The sequence below is a fragment of the Etheostoma spectabile genome, unplaced genomic scaffold (assembly GCF_008692095.1).
Source record: "Etheostoma spectabile isolate EspeVRDwgs_2016 unplaced genomic scaffold, UIUC_Espe_1.0 scaffold48, whole genome shotgun sequence".
Taxonomy (NCBI): Eukaryota; Metazoa; Chordata; class Actinopteri; order Perciformes; family Percidae; genus Etheostoma; species Etheostoma spectabile.
This window is the reverse complement of record NW_022605618.1, coordinates 829,409-836,069: the sequence shown is the minus strand read 5'-3', so window position 1 is coordinate 836,069 and position 6,661 is coordinate 829,409. Positions and strand designations below refer to the sequence as shown.

Sequence of the window (6,661 nt, the reverse complement as noted above, 5' to 3'; positions counted from 1 at the left end):
TCATCAAAATCTGCAAATGTCAGTTCAATGAGAAAACTACCAAGTCGCCAACGTAAGTGAAGAAATAGATTCTCTTCAGAAGAGTGAGTGTCTTGAGATACAGCTTAAGCACAAACGTGAACTGAAAAGAAGATTGAACACTATAGGTGACTATATTGGCTAAAATAGAGCATACTACCAAGTCCACACGTTGAACCTACTTTCGATCTACTCTTGCCCAGACACGACAACTCGGAGATCTTCACGGATATAACTATTAACAACTCCAAAGATGCTGAGTTGAGCAACTAGAGACCTCTCAAATGAGAGTCAATTCATAACATTTGTATGGAAAATGGAAATAGCATGCGGGGAAAGTTATGCACCCCAAACAACTCTTAAAGTGAGTGTCTGATGAGACTTTTTTGAAATGAATGTATGTGTAGAGGAGTAAAAAACAAGTTAAGATGCATATGTAAATGTACATCTCGAATCAGCACTCTCCTACTGAATTTAGAAGAAGGTGGATTCCTGCCACAGCGGTATCAAGAGCTTGATGTAGCTATTGAAAGTAGAACGGATTTTGGTAAGATGGTCAATTTTGATGCCTAAGCAAGAAAGTGCAAGACTTCTATTTTGATCGTGCACAGGAAGTAGCCCAGTCCTATAATTTGTGGCTCCTCATAATCCACACTGTTTCGTTAGCCATCCACCAACCCATTCTTCACCAGTCCATCCAGAACAGCAAAGCATTACGCCACAAGGATGATGTTCAGCGCTAGTCTGGCCGCTAAAGAAGTTAAATAAACATGGATCAGGTCAATTGCTGCCCCAAAGCAAATCGAACTTAAAAGACTGGAAATCAGAGGATTGCTCTAAGCGATCAGCTGCTAAGCCTATAGAGCGGCATACTCTAAGCTAGACTCAATGAGCAAATCCGTTCACGAAAATCAAGCAACAACCTCCATACCATCACAAAGAAATTAAACAAGAACAAACGTAGAAAACATGAGACCACACAACCCCAGCTACATAACATTAGTCAGCCCGCATCTCCACCTGCCGTTCCGCACCGGGTTTAAAAGACAAATGTACAGCCTCTCCCCATGGTCTTTGAGACCCATTCAGTCTCACTCGCCGCCATAGAGCCTACACCTGCACACCCCCATACTGGTGACTACCACATTAAGTTCCTGAGGTGCGAGACCATCACGTGAACGCAAGTGGACAGCGGTCGAGTCTAGATTGTCTACGACCATGGCCAAAATACACGTGCCGGAGAGTCAAGGATCCTCTGGTAGGTATGACATGCACCTTCCCAGAAAGTGGGAGCACCTAGGCAACCAACCGTCTCCTCTCGAGAGCGTGGCCGTCACGCTGCCACCTTGTGGTATCCCATGGGGCTCAAAAAAAAACCCACTGGTCTTGAATTGTGCTCAGAGTGCAGCTCTAACACGGACACGGAAGTTGAACAATAGCGCGTATCTTCTCTGACGCCTGCAGGAATGCCAGGCCCACATCAAAGCACCGTCTACGGGTGTGAATGCTGTCAGCGAAACCCGAACCTGATGCTCCAGAAACCTCCCAGATTGGTTGACCTCGGGGTAGTGGAGGATCCCGGAATCAGCCATCCCAAGCAGCTGAACGTGACAAACCGAGGGTTATGCCAATGTTCAAGGAGTTTGCTTGATCTTTGATACAAAGGAACCAATAATAGCATGCAATCCTATGACCATCCTTTCCCGCCTTAAAGCTCCGAAAAAGCCACTAGCAGATGTAACACGTCCAAGGGGCTTAGTGCAATTCAGTACAAATGTAAGATAGTCCGAAGAATCATTGACATTATGAAAACAACAGTCGCTCTCAGAGACAAGCTGCAAACGATTCCAATGGACAATAGCAAGTGAGCATAGCCCCATTATCTTCACACCCAGTAACCATGCCGTATGCTTGTGGAGGAGAGTCCCCCCATCCAAATGCCTGAAGTTGCTCGTATCTCAGCCCCTACAGAGAAAAAACACTAGGTCGATTGGGCACAAATCTGTGCTTTGTGTTGTCTAGGAAGGACACAATTCACAGAGACTTGTAAGAAAAGCTACTGCTCGGTACTATTAAAAATCCAGCCAACACCACTTTCACGAAAAACCGTCCTCCTTCACTCAAACGCATCATTTTCTCATGCTACAGCGAAAAAACCTCTTCCCTTCCTGTGCTTGTGTAGACAAGGTGGGAGCACTCCAATGATAGTGCCTGTTTTGGAAGTTCTTCATCATCCCCACACCTGAAAAAAGACTTTAGTGTTGCCCTACTATTACGACAGCTAGCAACACTTCTGTGTAGCCAACCAAGGGGTAGGTTGACGAAATGGGGGCGGTTCAAGCCAGGTCCATATTGAAGCTTACCCTATGATGGCGTACACAGTTCCCAATTGTTCAGAGGAGTGAAGAGCTGGGCTTAGAGTTAGGAGGTTACTGGCTCTCAATGTAGCTTTTGTTACTTGCCACCTGCTTCCACCAAGACTTCATTCCCACTGACGTTTCTGCACATCCCTACCCCTGAAACTGCCAAAAAGTTGGAAACATTTGCCCACTTCACAAGAATACCAGAGCTGATGAGCTGTGCGGTTCGGACGCTCCTATTAGGCTAGAACTGCCCCAGAGCCTTAGGCTCCACGACATCCAAGTCAGGGCTAGGGCACAAACCGCAATGCCTTGGTTAACGAATCTTGGTTTGTTGGAAAAGTATGTTGGCAATTCACTCAGGTCCGCAAAGTCAATCAGAATGACAGTCTGTGTCAATTCGAGTATCTGTCAAGATCTCACCATCTGACCACCAGCCAATGCTCAGCAGCCCTTGGAAGCTGACTTCGTAAGACATACGCACTCCTGGGGCAAAGAGCATATCACAGAACTTCATTTCCTAGGCTACTACTGAAGAAGAATTACCATCAGAATGCAGATGGACCCTCGAAATGGCCTCTTTCCGTTTAAGACACGCCCGCATACTGTCAGTAAATAAGCGTCTGTCTCTGGTGCGCTGGCACGCATTGAAAGAAAAATTTGAAGAAATCCCAGATTCAAAATGACTAACATTAGGTTCATGGACAGTGAGTTCAAGGATGGGAGTGCAGCGGAGCTGAGAACCACCCAGGCAGATACGTTCTGGTACCTTCCCTCACCAGGAGTATCCCCCTAAAAACCAGAAAAAATCAGGGTTGTGTGTTGTAGTTGCTCCGCTACGTATGAGGGTCCCGCTCTGTAACTGACCACATTGTTTACGGGACCTGACCTCTCACCAAACGGATTGACAGAGTACCTGCGGTTCCGCAAACACGCATTGCACTTATCATGTTGATGATGTTGAACAAATGTTCCACAGATATCCATAGTAAGCCCCAGAGCAGAACGACTACTTAAGATTCCTGATGTGGTCACGCGAAACGTTGTATCAAAAGACTAGGCCAAAGAAAATCAATGCGGTGTCCATCGTTGGAGCACATCTTCTCCCAGCTGCGCAATTTAAAGAAGACCCTCGCAGTCATGAACGCAGAAGGATCTTCCATGCAGCAGCCAACTTCATCAGGAAGAATTTTACGTTGAATGACGGGTTGATCACGTAACCTGCCTGGGAGACCCGCGCATCAACTACTAGTCAGAAGAAACCAAAATTTTATTGTGCAAAAGGGAAATTTACACCTTCACCTAGTTCATTTCAAACACAGAGAACGTCTGAGTCCTATTCCCTGCAGTGAACTACCGCTAATGGACGTACAGGAGTGGTAATCTTACTTCAGAAGATGCTCCAGTTTCACTGTGTTGGAGTGAAACGTGGAGTGCAAACAGTGACCTTCTCCTTTTAAGGTCGCCTAGATGAAGCAACAGCGTCACGGTCGGGGAATTCCTCTCCAAAGTGCTTCTGTTTCGACCCCGCTAGCTTCTTGGCTCCTCTCCGTCGTCTCGGTAAGGAAATACTGCAGGAAATGTGCCCAAACTGGGCATTGGATTGGGACAACCAATTGCCCGCAAAATTAAAGGGCCTCGATGGAAATTAGGGCCTGCATGTCTAGAGATCTGCATAAACCCAGGATCACAGATGCTCTGTTCTGTTCTGAAAACCTAGGGAAGGTACAGAGATGACCTGCACCACTTCTCGGATAGCGAGTATCCTATGGGTCAACGTCATTGTTCATATATCCGATTGGTGGCAGAAGACAAGTGCAATGCTCTTATCATGTCGATAGGAACCAGGGATTCACTCCCCAAGATTCTTTAATCAAACCCAATAACCTAGACTGAGTAACAGTGCAGTGGGTCTCCTCAGCAGTTGGCCAGTTAGTGTTGAAGGAGGAGCTCTGAGCTCAACATTGATCCAGAATCCTTTGGATCCATCTCGACAACGTTGAGTTTCAGAGGCTACTTACACAATGCGGCACGCAGGTGTCTCTAGGTTTTGTTGTATTCGAGTCCCAACAATCCGAGAAACAACAAATCCATCCCCCAGTGGTACTACATTACACTGACCAAACCCCTCGGCTGACCATGCTCTCAGAGGGTAAAGTGGCAAGCTGTGATTTAGTTACACGTGCTCGCTGGACCCAAAATGCCTTGTGGGAACGAGAGATCTATTTGCCCAAGAAGACAATTCCACAGCTTATGAGATGGGGGGAGATCCAGGAAGTCAAGCAGTGACACAGATATACAACAAAGTAGTCGAAGGTGACCATTTCTGGAAAGACTCGGCGTGGCGTTTTCAACTCGGCATACCCAGTGATTTGTTGCCATCACGAATACCAGAGCTCAGAATGCAAAACAGAGCAAAAACAGCCCCCATAGCCCATAAGTTTTATGAAGACATAAGAAGGCCATCGTGTACTTGTGATAGTTACTCAAAAGAAATTCCTTCAAAGAGGAAATACAAAGTGTTGAGACCTTGAAACTGCACACAATCACCAGCTTGTTCCGCGTTGATCCAGTAATGCAATGTGTTCTCATAGTGGGAGGGAGCGCAATTTAAAGATGCTCCTCTACTATCATGCTTAGACGCATTCCGTATAAAAAAATAAACTTACCCAAGAGGAATGGGTGTTATACACTCTCGAGCATCTAGTGTACTACCCTAGAGCCAGAAAGTCAGCTCAGGCAGAAGGACAGACTCTCCTAGCTCAGAGCACATGGTTACTGGGTGTGTGGGTGAGCCAAAAATTGTGCAATTACATCTAAACACATGTGTTCAACATGCAGAAGAGCACGCAGACCAACAGAATCAAAAGAATGTCAGATTTACACCTCTAACCGTGTTTACTACCCCTCAACCACCACTTTTTCTTTACTGTGGACTAGATTGTTTTTGGGGCCCTTTCTTACTAAGCAGGTGCAGATGAGCTATTCAGAGCGGTACAAGTCTGATATTCACGCTGCCTAGCCTTCCATTAAGGCAATCCACAAGAAATATTGGGAAACATCCTAACAACTGATAGCATCATAACGCAGAACGGTTTTTTACTAAACTATTCGTTGGAGCTGTATACCAGACAATCAGACGGTTCAATATCGAGGGAGCAATTTTGTGGGGCAAAAAAATGTAACTCACCAACAAGTTTATAAAGAGGTTGATCAAGATATGACCCTTATTCGTTACCTGCTCGCAGACACATGCTGACTGTTATCTCATGAATGTCCTGATTCCAGTTCACCCTTGGGAGGGCTTTGGGAAGGGCAGATAATGGACAGTTAGGAGCCGTACTCGTAGGCTGTGTTTTGACAGAGTTGACCTGGAGCCTATACGACTGATGCTTCTTTTAAGACGTTTATCAAATGAAGCAATGTCAATGTAAACAGTCACACACACTTGGGTCACTACTGACCCGCATTATTGAATCGCCCCCAAAGTTAATCCCCCACTTACTCCAAACCATTTTGTGTGACGCCATGCAACACTTAGCTCTGTCCCCGCCCCCCTTCCCCCCCCCCTCCCCTCGCTCGTTCTGGGCATCTGATCCTTTGTTTTTCCCCCAGCAATTCTGGTGGCAGAAAATGTGGTATCCCAGAAAAAGCAGTGGCCAGGGTACATACCCGACAAGAACAAGTTCTGGGGTAGATGGAAGACAAAGAGTATCTAACAAAACATCATCCTCATACATCAATACGCTGGCACATGCACTCAGCCGACGTAATGAAGGTGGGGATATAGTTCACTTCACACAAAGAAGACGACGTGTGCCCCTGTATTGAATGGGACAATTGGCGGGTACTTCCCAGATGTTTGTAGAAGATCGAGATGTTTGGTGTGTGCGAAACGGTTACAGTCCAAAATGGGACAAAACTGGTCAGGAAAGCGCGGGTCAAAATCAGGGATTCAAAAGAAAGACTCATGTTATTTCATCGTACCCCGTTAAAAAAAATTCAACCTTAGAAAAGGCACTGTATGCATTAACTTGCTAATTGTGCAGATAAGCCCTTTACAACAATGTAGTTATCAGTGCAGTCAATTGCTATTTCTATTCACCTGAACTCGATTGAGTATTTAAACTCTCAGAGGAAAAATATTAGCAATAACATTAAAACATTAACAATTACACTGTTTCAGTAACAGCAATTGGGCTGTAAAGACAGATAAAATTACTCTCTCAATGAACCAGCAGTTTGTTTTACCAAGAACTTTCTTTCAAACTGTAGCCTACAAA

The 6,661-nt window shown here is 45.5% G+C and overlaps 1 protein-coding gene across 2 annotated transcripts in view; it reads left to right on the top strand.

The window, feature by feature from the left end:
* Positions 1-6,661, top strand: part of LOC116686789 (anoctamin-9) — a 142,390-nt gene that overhangs the window by 130,609 nt on the left and 5,120 nt on the right. The window lies entirely within an intron of this gene.